Below are 13,758 nucleotides of genomic sequence, written 5' to 3' on the forward strand. Positions count from 1 at the left end.
GATGGGGGCAGCAGATTTGAGGTTCCAGTTGCAATGACAGCCTCCTCCAGTCTCTGCTTCTTTGGTGATTCATGCTGGTGCTTGGACAAGTGTTAGGTTACTTTTTGACAAGCTGAAAGATGAAGTTCAAGGTGAACAATTGGCTGATGACCCAAATGTACTCAAATTCGACAAGCCAGCGCCATACAGAACTGTTACCTGGATCTAATCAAACCCATTTCAGAGCAGATGAAAAACTGATAGAGGAAAGACTATTTAAATCTCCCCTGTAGACGCCTTCAAAAAACAACAGCTTTTGTCATAAGTATCCCAGGAAATCTCTCTGCTTTATGCTTGGCGGAGATTAAAAAAACATAATACGATTCTTGTCTGAATTAAGAAAATATTGGTGGATAATACAGAAACTATTATGAGAATGAGCTATAAATTACAATCAAGTCCTTATTTTAAAGACTTTGCCTCCATCAATTAATTCATGCACAAGAGACTGAATCCATATTTCCAAGCAGTAATTCCAAGGAGTTTAAAGGTTTTTTCCTAAAGTTTTATCTCTTGAGGTATGAATGCATGTTTCAAGTCAGTTACTTTGATTACTGATTACCATCACCATCTCCTTAATCTAAGTCTGTAAACTTGTCCAGTTTTTCTCTTCTGCCCCATTTTCGGTCATGAAAATTCCTTCCCAGAGGTTCAGTGTATCCCGAGAAAGGTAACATAGACGACGTATGGTATTATGGAGAGGCTAATGGGAGTGGGTCAGAAAAGTTTTTCTTTGAGGGAAGTTTAAACAAGAGAAGATTAATTGACAGAAAAAGTGAGTTGAAGGATTCTCTAAGTACCGCAAAGAAATATGCAGGCTGAGGAGAAGCACTTGTTATTTGCTTTGTTGTTGGAGAACAGACACTTCATAAAGTAACAATAGCAGACCTTTTAAGCTGCTTCTCGAAAACTGCTTTTTTGTTGTTGTTTTTTTGTTTTTGTTTTTTGCGGTACACGGGCCTCTCACTGTTGTGGCCTCTCCCGTTGCGGAGCACAGGCTCCGGACGCGCAGGCTCAGCGGCCATGGCTCGCGGACCCAGCCGCTCCGCGGCATGTGGGATCTTCCCGGACCGGGGCACGAACCCGTGTCCCCTGCATCGGCAGGCGGACTCTCAACCACTGCGCCACCAGGGAAGCCCAAAAACTGCTTTTTAAAGAGAGAAGTTCCAATAACCAGTGAGATCAGATTCACTGGGGTTTTGTTATGGAAGCCCAGTGAATCTAAACCACAACATAAATCTTAAAAAGACAAGACCGCAGGCAAAATGGAGACTGTCTGGTAGTCAGGATTGGTTTCTGAAGTGCCTGTAATCTGAAAACGGACACAAAATGAGTAACAGGTCTTGGGAGTTCTGAAGTTTGGGGATTGAAATCTACTCAGTCTATAACTGTCTGACTCTTTGGCTTAGGTGGGTAGAGGATAAGGAAGCTTGGATGGGAAGTTCGAGAAAACTCAGTAGTCAAGAGCTTCTTCAGGCAAAGATGGATGAAAAGGTGTGTCCAAGACATGCGGTACCCCGACAGAAGTTCCTTTGGAGAGAAAGTGAGTCCTCACATAGACTCTCCCTCACCCCTCTACAATGCGTGACAGTCCAGTGAGGGTTATAACCAAACCGAGAGGAGTGCTCAGTGATTGCCAGTTTAGAGGGTCTCTTATTGTCCAGATAGGACCACTCTTTGCAAAAGATTCTCAAGAAATAACTTTAGAGTGTTTTGAAATTTACTAACTTAACACTTGAAAAGTAGTCAGAAGTAATGAAAAGATATACTGCCATGCTAGCAATTAAAACTAAAAGAATTTTATTATGACATAACTAATAATTTAAAAACATTACCAGGGGAAAAACAAACGGTATTGGGCCTGCTTTGGGAAAGCCAATGCACTTCTATAATTGCTGGCAGTATGTACAGAAACATCTTGCCTACAGGTTCAGTGATACGTAGATCACCATTCCAGGTTCATCTACTCTAATATTTTCAAAGTCATCTCAATGAATGCCTCCCAGCTTTAAATAGTTCCATAATTCTGTGATTTGTTAAACTGTGAGAATATCAATTGTTGACTATTGTGTACAGTTATCCATTAAGAATGCTTCAAAGGGGACTTCCCTGGTGGCGCAGTGGTTAAGAATCCATCTGTCAATGCAGAGGACACAGGTTTGATCCCTGGTCCAGGAAGATCCCACATGCCGCGGAGCAACTAAGCCTACGCGCCACAACTACTGAGCCTGCGCTCTAGAGCCCATGAGAAGCAACTACTGAAGCCCACGTGACTAGAGCCCATGTTCCACAGCAAGAGAAGCCACTGCAATAAGAAGTTCTCCCACCACAATGAAGAGTAGCCCCCGCTTGCCGCAACTAAAGAAAGCCCGTGAGCAACAACGAAAACCCAATGCAGCCAAAAATAAATAAACAATACAAAAAAGTGAGAATACTAATATGCCTATCTCATAAGGTTATGTAAAGGAGTAAATTAGTTAATATGTATAAAGTGCTTGGACAGTGCTTGACACATAAGTTGATAAATGTTTGCTATTACAATAACATAAAAAATGACTAACAGGATAAAGGAGTTTATCTTTCTTTCATTAACAAAAATATCAAGCTATAGGTGATTGCTGCATTGGTTTAGCTTATCAATGGTGTCATCAAGAGCCTTCAATCTCCATCATGTCACTTAACCATCTTTAGCAGGCTGGCTTTTTGTCTTTCAGCCCATGGCCTCATGGTCTCATCATGGCTGCTGTAGCTCCAAATATCTCACATCTCAACTGTGTTTAAAATCAGAAAGAACAACGCCATCCAGAGAAGAGGAAAAAGTGAGAAAGAAAAACGAGAGAGATAGAGAAAAAGAGACTATCTCACACTATTTTCACATTTTATGAAGGAGCAAAATATTTTCCCAGAGCTCCTCTGCTGATTTCACCTGATCTCATTGGCCAGAACTGAGTAACATGAAACCCCTGAAATCAAGGGCTCTCTGCCTTGGTTTTGTTGGCAGGAAAAAGAGAGAGAGTGTCTTAGACAACTCACAGGACCTCCACAGTTAATCATTCCTCTGTTATTCCAGCTGCTTTGTTCCTGCTGGGCTGTGGGAAGGACAGTCTGTCCCCCAGAGCTTTTGTGTGAATGGATCGATAATTACAGAGCTTTTATAACATGGAGATCACTGATGCCACCTCTAAGTTCTTCCCATCTGTCTTCATGCCTGATGCCTATGAGCAATGTCTACTTCTTTATGAGACAGACCTTGAAAGCCCAATATCTTCTTCTAAAGGCTGTTCAAACCCCGACTGGAACACACAAGGGTACCCATTGGAGTCCACAGCTGGTCAGCTTTGGTTGAGCCCTGCTCTCTACCGGGCCTTGTGTGGCTCCGAAGGAAGCACCCTGGCCTTCGGGTTGTCCACATCTGGATGAGCAAATCAGAACAGCACGCACCAAGCATCAATTCCATGTTTGGCTCTCCTGGAGTCCAGAAGAGGGAGCGGTCAAATGGTCTGGCACATAGTGAGGTTCCCTTGGAGGATTACTGAGGTCACAGTGAATGGGAAGAATTTATATGAGCCAAGGAGAGGAGGGGGTAATTCCTGACCAGAAGGCTAGCCTACAAAAAGGCTGCTGATTGGGGTGAGCAGGATATGGGAGGGACATTCATTCTGATCCTTTCGAGATTTGTATGTTTTTCTCCTTAGAACTTGGAAGACACTGCCCAAAGTTGAGAACATGCCAAACATTACTAGTGCTGTCAACTTTCCAAATGTAAAGTATATCCGCTGGAAAGTGCACGGAGACTGGGTTACTCAGGTTAAAAAAAAAAAAAGTTTAAGTGAATGTAAATTGTAATGTGCCAGCCAACCTCTTTCCCCAGGGGTATCACACAAGCCGTCAAATAAATAACAGTACATATATTCTTTAATGAGTCCTCACTGGTCCTGAGACAACTTTATTAACCTAGCTGAAAACAAAGAAAAATAAATGTCACATGAGATACCCAGAATGGCACAAAGAATGCTAGATATCTGGTTTCTAAAAGTGAGTGAAAATAATCAATTTGAACTTCCTGGCATGTTTGGGGAGTTTCCATCCCCGGTATCCTTTGGGTCTGAAGATAGTAGATTGTTCTCCTTCCTCTGGTAGGAGTGAGGACCAACTCAAATGACCCAAGTGTCTTAGGACCCATAATGGGACTGTAGACATGAGGGTTGTTTCCCTGAGATTTCTACTGGTCCTGAGAAGTGAAATTAGTGCTTCCCAAGTGCATAAAAAATCAAGACATTGTCCTTTATGTTAAGACAGCCCAGTATAACCAGGAAAAATGAAGACATATGTCCACACAAAAACTAGCTCATGAATGTTCATAGCAAGCACTATTCATCATAGTCAGAAAGTAGAAACAATCCACATATCCATCAACTGGTAAATAGACAAGCTGTGATATATCCATACAAGGAAATATTATCTGACAATAGAAGGAATGAAGCAGCGATACAAGCTATAACCTGAATGACACGCAACAGCACTATGCTAAGTGACAAAAGCCCGTCACAAAAGACTCCAAATTATATGATTCCATTTACATGAAATGTCCAGGATACGTAAGTCCATAGGGACAAGAAACAGATTAGTGGTTGCCTAAGGATGAGGAAATCGTGCGAGAATGGGTAATGGCTGTCAGTGGGTATGGGGTTTCTTTTCAACGTGATGAAAATGTTTTAAAATTGATAATGGTGATGGTGTACAACTGTGAATTTACTAAAAGCCATTAAACTGTACACTTTAAATTGAAAGAAAAAAAGACAGTCCAGAAACCAAATGCAGAATGAACATGCAGGAGGGAGAGCCGGGGACCTCCAGGATTGAGGAGAATCCTCCACTGGGGGAGGATAAACATCTCTTGTCTCTTTTTAAACGCATCAGGTTTAAACTAGGTAGAGAAGATTTTTTTTTTTTGTGGTACGCGGGCCTCTCACTGTTGTGGCCTCTCCCGTTGCGGAGCACAGGCTCCGGACACGCAGGCCCAGCGGCCATGGCTCACGGGCCCAGCTGCTCTGTGGCATGTGGGATCTTCCCAGACCGGGGCACGAACCCGTGTCCCCTGCATCGGCAGGCGGACTCTCAACCACTGTACCACTAGGGAAGCCTGAGAAGATTTTTAATAAGGAAAACTTATGCAAGACTTATGCGAGAAAGGAAAAGTAGGAAATATTATTGGGTGAATGGAAAAGAATCAAACTTATTTGCTAAGTGAAAAGGAAAATTAAAGGTGAAGAAAAATTGGACTAGGAAAATGGCATCTGCCTAAAAGATGAAGACCAACAAATTCTCAAACACAAAGAGAAGAAAAGAGAATACCAGTCCCAGGACTTCCCTGGTGGTGCAGTAGTTAAGAATCCACCTGCCAATGCAGGAAACACGGATTCGATCCCTGGTCCAGGAAGCCCACATGCCGTGGAGCAACTAAGCCCATGAGCCACAACTGCTGAAGCCCGCGTGCCTAGAGCCCATGCTCCGCAACAAGAAAAGCCACCGCAATGAGAAGCCCGCGCACTGCAATGAAGAGTAGCCCCTGCTCGCCACAACTAGAGAAAGCCCACGCGCAGGAACAAAGACCCAACGTGGCAAAATTAATTAATTAAAAATTTAGAAAAAGAATACCACTGCTACAGTAGAAAGGAAATGGGAATTAAGAAAGCTAGATACAAAAAGAAAACGGTAATCTGACTGAATAAGCACACATAAAATTGCCATGTAATACCATGTGTTTCTCGAAGGTGGTTGGAACCAGATTCTTCCCTTCAGTTTGTTTGAAGTACAATTTACCTATCATAAAATTCACCCATTTTAAGTGTACAATTAATGAGTTTTGGTAAGTTTACTGAGTTGTACAATTATCACCATAATCTAGTTTAAGAACATTTCCATCACTCCTATAAAATCCCTCTTAACCATACACAGTTATTTCCAATTCCTACTTCCAGCCCCAGGAAACCACTAATCCACTCTCTGTACCTATAGATTTGCCTTTTTTGGCCATTTTCTGTAAATAAAATCATACGATATACGACCCTTTGTGCCTGGCTTCTTCCACTTAGCCAAGTGGAGCTATGCTTCTGTAGAGTGTGGACATTGTTTCCCACTGAATTACCAGCCCCCAGACCCTGCTTTCTCGGCCAGCCCATCTTCTCTTGCTTTTTTCAGTCCTCTGTGCCTTGGAAAGTGGAAGGAACAATACTGAGATCCAGAGCCAGTGCTGACCAAGGGGTGACCACACACGGAGGGGTGGAGGGAGGAGAAAACAAAGCTGGCGCGGGCCCTACAGAAACGGCGCCCAGCAGAGAAGAACCGTCTGTTGGGTAGAATTCCCCAGGGGCTCCTGTCCTTCCTTCTTGCCCTGCACCTCAGAGGGTACGTTCAGGGCCTTCCCGAGAGGTCAGCCTTGTGAGCTGCCTCTGGGGAGCCTGTTCCCAGGGAGAAAAGGCAGAGGACCGTTCTGGGCTCAGTGGGTTGCTCTGGCCACTGACTCTTGGTCCCTGTGCCACACCCAGCTCCAGGAACCCACCCTCCCTCCTCTGGAGCCTCGGGTCTGTGGTTTCTGCACTCCGTAAGGGTTAGGGTTATCTTCGTCTCCATGCCTCGAAGGTCTAAGTGAGAAGGAATCACCCTTTGTAACTAACATGGTGCTCTTTCAACACTGCTGTGGCTTTATCCCATTTTTCCATCCTCTTTTTTGGCCTTGCCAAGGGGCATGTGGGATCTTAGGGGATCTTAATTCTCTGACCAGGGATCGAACCGGCGCCCCCTGCAGTGGAAGCACCAGAGTCTTAACCACTGGACCGCCAGGGGAGTCCTCCGTCCTCCATCCTCCATCCTCATATTCTTACTAACGGCTTCTGCAGGGGGAGAAGGAGGCCTGAGAGAACTCCTCAAATTCCACCCAGTCTGCTTCCTTGCCCCCAAGACTGGCCCTGAACCCCACACAGGGTCCTGACAAAAGCTCTGCTTCCCCAATCCCAGCACATCTGCTTCAGAGCCCGGCGCACCATTTCCAAAGCCAGGGGAAAAGAGGCCATTACCCTTCCCGGTACCACACTCAGCATGGCTTCCAACTGCCATCTGATTTACAGTGAAGTATACACTGTCTTCTCTGTGAAACCTCTGTGGCTATGCAGGCAGCATTCTGATTTTCTCAGAAATATCCAAACGAGGTAGTAGAAACTTCCTCACGGTCTATCAGACAGGACACCCAGGAGTTGCTTGTTCTGGTATCAGCCTGGAGTTGGTGTAAAGGGAAGCGAGCCCCCCGCGCTCCGTACCCACCACGCCGCCCCACACAAATGTGGTTTCGCAAAGACGCACCTGTTCTGTGAACACGGGGCTCCTTTCTCCCTCTTGAAATGTGTGTCCAAAGAACGCCTTGAATATTGTTACAAACTCTTACTTGACCTGCTGTGTGTTAATTAGCTTTTTTTTCCTTCATTTCTGCTGAACTACTACAATTCGATCAAAGCCGTCATTTCAAGCTCCATGCATGAGCCCCTGCTGCAGTCATAGGTGCTGCTTCAGCTTCTCTTAAGTTTGCCATGTTCTCTCTTTGTGTGTCAGGTCCTTGGCTGTCTCCCACCTTTAGAATTTCTGCATTGCAACAGGCATCCCACGCTTTGGTAATAATTCCCAGTGCAGCTCAAAATGGGACATCCTCCCACTGCTGAGTTCTATAAGCTGCACTTTAGGCTGAAGGGGAGGCGGAGGGAGGCAGGACAGGCCTATCACAGGCTTCGCCCAGGCCGAGAGCTCGATCAATATTTGTTGAGTTGAAATAAGAGCAAAGTCCACTTCAAGCGATCTGAGGCTGTACCATCTGAGCAGCCCTAACGTGCCACATGATAGATATTAAATATACAGCGATATCGACATAAAACAGTGGCCTTGGGGCCTTTGTATAAAGTGGGATTTGGGAATTTTTTAAGACTTCAAAAGGCATGCTGGATGTAACAACTGTCAGCGATGGCAGCAGGAAGACCCAGAAACTGAAGACGTTTGGATTTTCTGGAAGTTGGACTTGGATCAAGTGAATTCAGAGAAAGGAGAACCCAGGTCCCAGTTCAGCCTGCCCTTTTCAGCCCCAAATGCACAGCAGTCTGGGCGCGGACTTGACCAAGCAGGTCTTGGGTCTTTGGAGCAGGGAATGTGACAAGTCTGTGCCCTTCACAAGCGAGTCATTTTGTCTGGACCAGACAGAAGCTGTACATCCTGGCACTGGATGAACTCCAAGAGGTCGGTGATTCAGATTAGAACCGGGAACCAATCTCTTTACATTGGATCATTCCCTGGTCACCAGCTCATGGTCTGAAGTAGATGCAACCTCTGACTGACCCAGGGGCATTCTAACCAGAACACCTAGTGCCAGGCACTGTACTAAGCTCCTTCCATGTATTCTTTTATTTAATCTCCATAATTGCCTTATGATTAGATTCCACGACTAGCCCCATCTCACAGATGAGTAAGCTAAAGCACAGAGTAAGTAACTTGTCCTCAGGTATTGTTCAGGGCTTTTTTTTTTTTTTTTTCCTGTATTGAAAGAAACCTAAACTCAAATTGACATAAGCAAAAAGACAATATTTTGGATGTCTTATATAACACAAGAAGGACAGGAAAGCAGCTTGGTGTCCCCCAAGATGGCAACGAACCCAGCCTCGCACGGCCTCGCCACCAACAGAGTCTGGCTGATACTCCAGCGCCCCAGTCCAACCACCCCTGAGAAGGTTCTCATTGGCCAGTTTGGCCCATCTTTGGGACCATAATGGAGGTCCCATTATGGAGGAGGGGCGGGGGCAAAAAAAACCTGGCAGTGCCCATTCAAACCACGTGATTAGTGTATGGGAAGGGGTGCTTTCCAGAAGTGGGAACAGGAAGAGGGGGATTACTGATTACAAAAAGTGAAGAATGGCTACTGCCCTGAGCCACGCAACTTGGAAATGGAAAGCCAGGAGCTTGAACCCAGGTCTGCCTCCAAAGCCTGTGCTTGTAATCCCTAGACCCACAATGAAGGCATCACTTAGGAGTGTGTCAGAAATGCAGTCTCAGCCACCTCTGGAACTACTGAATCTGTCTGCCTTTGAAAAGAGCTGAGGGCGACTTGTGTCCATGTCAAGTCCGAGGGGCATTCTTTAATCACGATAATACTATTTTTTTGCTAATTTTTTCCCTATCTTTTCTATATTAGTCTATTTTTTTAATTAAGTTTTTTTAATTGAAGTATAGTTGATTTACAAAGTTGTGTTAATTTCTGCTGTACAGCAGTGATTCAGTTGTACATACATATACATTCTTTTTTATATTCTTTTCTGTTATGGTTTAGGACCTTGTTGTTTATCCATTCTATATATAATAGCTTACATCTGCTAAACCCAATCTCCCACTCCATCCCTCCCCCAACCCCCTCCATCTTGGCAACCACAAGTCTGTTCTCTCTGTCTGAGTCTGTTTCTGTTTTGTAGATAGGTTCATTTGTGTCATATTTTAGATTTCACATATGAGTGATATCATATGGTATTTGTCTTTCTCTTTCTGACTTACTCCACTTAGTATGATAATCTCTAGTTGCATGCATGTTGCTGCAAATGGCATTATTTCATTCTTTTTTACAGCTGAGTAGTATTCCATTGTGTATGTGTGTGTGTGTGTATATATATATATACACACCAGACCTTCTTTATCCAATCATTCGTCAGTGGACATTTAGGTTGTTTCCATGTCTTGGCTATTTTAATAGTGCTGTTATGAACATAGGGGTGCCTGTATCTTTTCAAATTATAGTTTTGTCCAGATATGTGCCCAGGAGTGGGATTGCTGGATCATATGGTAGCTCTATTTTTAGTTTTCTGAGGAACCTCCATATTGTTCTCCACAGTGGCTGCACCAACTTACATTCCCCCCAACAGTGTAGGAGGGTTCCCACTTCTCCACACCCTCTCCAGCATTTGTTATTTGTAGACTTTTTAACAGTCTATTTTTATCATTGTTTTGTAATAACTTGCCACTTGAAGATCTTCTTAATTCTTCACACTTACTTTATGAAACTTCATCCTTATTGTGTGAAGCTCTTGAGAGCATGCTGCAAAGGCCCACCCAATAGTTCAACATCACCACTATCATACTGAATTTGCAAGCTGGTACTGGTGACGATTCCTCACCTGTGTTGGGCACGTACTAATTTGTAAAGCATTTTCACATCTATCAGTGGTTCTGAGCCGTGGCTGCCCTTAGAGACCTTCCGGGGGACTTTATAAAATCTGATCACTACCTGGGTCTTGCCCTCAGAGATTCTGACTTAACTGGTCTGGGATAAAGCCTGGGCATTAGGGCTTTTAAAAGCTCTCCCAGGGATTGTAGTGTGTGGCCAAGATTAAAAGTACTGTTCAAGGCGTGTGGTCCAGGTATTTGTATCTTTTAGACATTTCCCAGTGACTTTAATTTGCAGCCACGGTCGAGAACCACTCACGTATATTTATTATTTGATCTTCATGGTAGCAGGTGAGGTATGCACGTGTGCACTCCCATTTTACAGGTGAGGACGCGTGAGGTCTAGCGAAGTTTGCCCATCAGGTCACTTGGCTGGAAGAAGTGGAACTGGGACTCGACTCAGTTTCTCTGACCCAACGCCTGTATTCTACCTGCCATACCCTAGACTTGGCTTGGTAAAGCCCTATCCCACAGGCCCTGGGGCTTGTTTGGGGCCAGCCTCATTTCAAAAGGAGATTCTGACCCTTGAGCAGAATAAACCTCTGAACCATCATCATTCACCCTAGGGTGGTGAGAAAGTTGCAGCCGGTAGAGTCTGCCTCGATTTTCTTTGTGATCTCTGGGTGGGGTCCCTGCACATCTGGGTGGTAGCAGTAGAAGCAGCAGCAGCCTGAGAAAAGAACAAGTGAGGAGGCCAGACACAGACACGCATGTCCACTACCCAGCCCGGCCCAGCAGACAGGAGGAGTGGAAGGCTGGGAAGACAGGGCTTGTGTGTTCATTACCCAGAGGGTAGTTATGACTTGGGTCTCTTCCTACACGAAATCTTCTCCAGGTATTTCATTTGCTGGGATGACCTTTACCTTTTTCTCTTGGCCCTCCTAACTGCCCTCACCTTTTCTCACTCTTCCAGCTCCATCTCCAGCCCCACTCTTGGATTTTAAGGGCCTGATTTCACCAAACAGCGCATTTGTAATGAATAAGATACTTAACACCATCTTCAGCAACTCAGAAGTCGGCCACCCACGTCGCGACAGCCATTTCTTTTATGAAGCCTTTCAGCTGAGCTGCGCCCGAGCACTTCTGAGCTTTGGGAAAGCTGAAGTCTTAGGGTTTTTTCCCTCCTTTCCTTTAGAATCTTGTTTCAGTGGCCACTGAACATCATGGAAAATCAGTAATGAGTCGTGTCCAAGGTCTCAGCCACCTATGAAACACCACCTTGCTTCTTTCTTGACAGGAATCTGACAGAGGCCCCGTCCACCTCCGATTCATAGCTTTGGAACTCACATTTATCTTTCAAGGAAAGCTTCCTTTATCAATTTCTGATTCACTGACATTTAAATCACCAAAATGTTAGAAAGAGATGTGCTGTGAGTATGAAGTTTCCTGGGAATTTTCATCAGACTTTCCTGGAACTAGGGAATTGTGGTTTTCTAGAACGGTAACGGATAGGAATCCTAAGAAACTGAAAGTCAGCATTCAGAGACCGAAGACGCTCAGAATTCAGCGTTTGTTGTGACAGAACAAAAATCAATGAATCCGGAAGGAGGGTCTCTGGGTTCTAGCCCTGGCTCCGCCACTCTCAGAGTGGTGACCTCAGGCCTCAGTTTCCTCTCCAGTTCAATATGGAAGCTGGACACCAGCTCAAATTCACAGATCCTCATTCTGCTGTAAGGCCCCTGTCCACCCCCTCCTTCTCACATCACGGAAAGCCTGGGACACGACAGCTGCTGAGAGCTCTGAGCCACTGTGAAGTTTCTCTAGAGACCTAGATAACGCTACCGTAGAAAGAATCACTCCACCCCAACCCCCAGTCATCATCACCGCACTGATAGTTTCTCCGTGTTGGGTGCTCATGATGTGTCCGGCATCGTACCAAGACGAGAATATGGGGCCACCTTTGGAGCAAAACTCCTGGAAGAGTTGCCTCTACTTGCCCTTCCCTATGCCTGCCCTCCCAGCCTGTCTAAAACACACTCGAACCCGGTTTTGTCCCTGCCATGCCACCAACATCCCTCCTGTAAGGCCCACCAGTGCCCCTCGTGTGGCTAAATCAGTGACCGACCCTCATCCCACTTGCTCTCTTAACACTTGAAGCCGCAGGTCACTTGGCTTCCTTCCCGTACTTCTCTCTCTTGGCTTGAGGACTCCAGCCACTCTTGGTTTCCCTTTCATCCCGCTTGTTGCTCCTTTTCTGAGGGCCTCACTTGCTTCTCTGCATGACGTAATGTCCATGACGTAACGCTGGAGCCCCCAGAGCTCAGTCCTTGGTCCTCTTCTCTTCCACATCTGCGTCACTCGCTTGATGATGTTGTCAATTCCCAAACGCACATCTCCAGTCTGGCCCCCTCCCTGAACTTCAGTCTGGTATTTCCAGCTGCCTTGGACCTATCCCTAAAGGACTTCTCCAACTTGGGTATCTCACAGACATCAAAATGAAACCCAAACCTGAATCCAGATCTTCTCCCTCACACTGTCTTGCCCGTCTCAGCTGGCTCTAAGTCCATCCTTCCAGTCGCTCTCCCCAGAATCCAGTAGTCACCCTAGACTCCTCTTTCTTGCAACCTGTTCTGACCTGTTGGCCCTGCCTTCGTAATACACCCGGAATCTGGCCTCTTCTTCCCAGCCCCACTGCTACCATCGAGTGAGAACCACTATGGTCCCTTCCCTGGATCACTGCAAGAGCCTCGCTGCTCTCCCTGCTTCCATCCTGCCCCTGTAGTCTATTCTCTATGCATCAACCAGAGATATGCTGTAAAACGAAAAGTCAGATCTGTCCAAATCCTCCAGGGCCCTTTGTGTCAGCCCGACCCTCACGTCTCTGACTTGTCCCCCACTTCCTTCCTTCCTTCCTTCTCTCTGTGCCAGTCACACAATTTCCTTGAATATATTTAGGATTTTTTCACTGCTTCGTCCCTGTTTCTGGAAGGTTCTCCCTGCAAATGTCTGCATCGCTCACTCCCTCAGCCCCTTGAAGTCTTTGTTCAAATGTCATTTCTCAGTGAGGCTCCCTTGTCCACTTTATTATATATTGGAACAGTCCAGCCCCTGCCCTTGGCAGTCCCTATTTTTCTTACCGCGCTCTGCCCTTGTTTAAATCCATGCACCTAATCCCCTTCTAATATACTGTCTAATTCATCTATTCTGTTTGTTGTTGGTGATCTGCCTTCCCTCATCAGAAGGCAAGCCCCTCGAAAGCAGGGGTTTTATCTGTTTTGATCACTGTTTTGTCCCACACACTTAGAATAGCACATGGCACGTAAACAGGTGCTCGATAAACATTTATGGAGTGGGTTCCTTTATGAAGTCAGAATTCATAACAAATCAAAGTAGTGCTCTGAAGCATTTCACACCAGGAGAGCTGAGATTCTGTAATGACAAGCTCTCCAAGCGTTTCCTCCTGTGCCCTTCTCCTCCCGTCTCCCCATCCGCCCCCCCCCCCAGACACATTCCCCACAGCGTCCTACACCTGTG

General features: G+C 45.6%; 1 long non-coding RNA gene across 1 annotated transcript in view; it reads right to left on the reverse strand.

The window, feature by feature from the left end:
* LOC117308808 (uncharacterized) overlaps positions 1-13,758 on the reverse strand; it is a 143,134-nt gene that overhangs the window by 93,938 nt on the left and 35,438 nt on the right. The gene's annotated exons all lie outside the window — the stretch shown is intronic.

This window comes from Tursiops truncatus, chromosome 18, assembly GCF_011762595.2.
Source record: "Tursiops truncatus isolate mTurTru1 chromosome 18, mTurTru1.mat.Y, whole genome shotgun sequence".
In the NCBI taxonomy this organism is placed as follows: Eukaryota; Metazoa; Chordata; class Mammalia; order Artiodactyla; family Delphinidae; genus Tursiops; species Tursiops truncatus.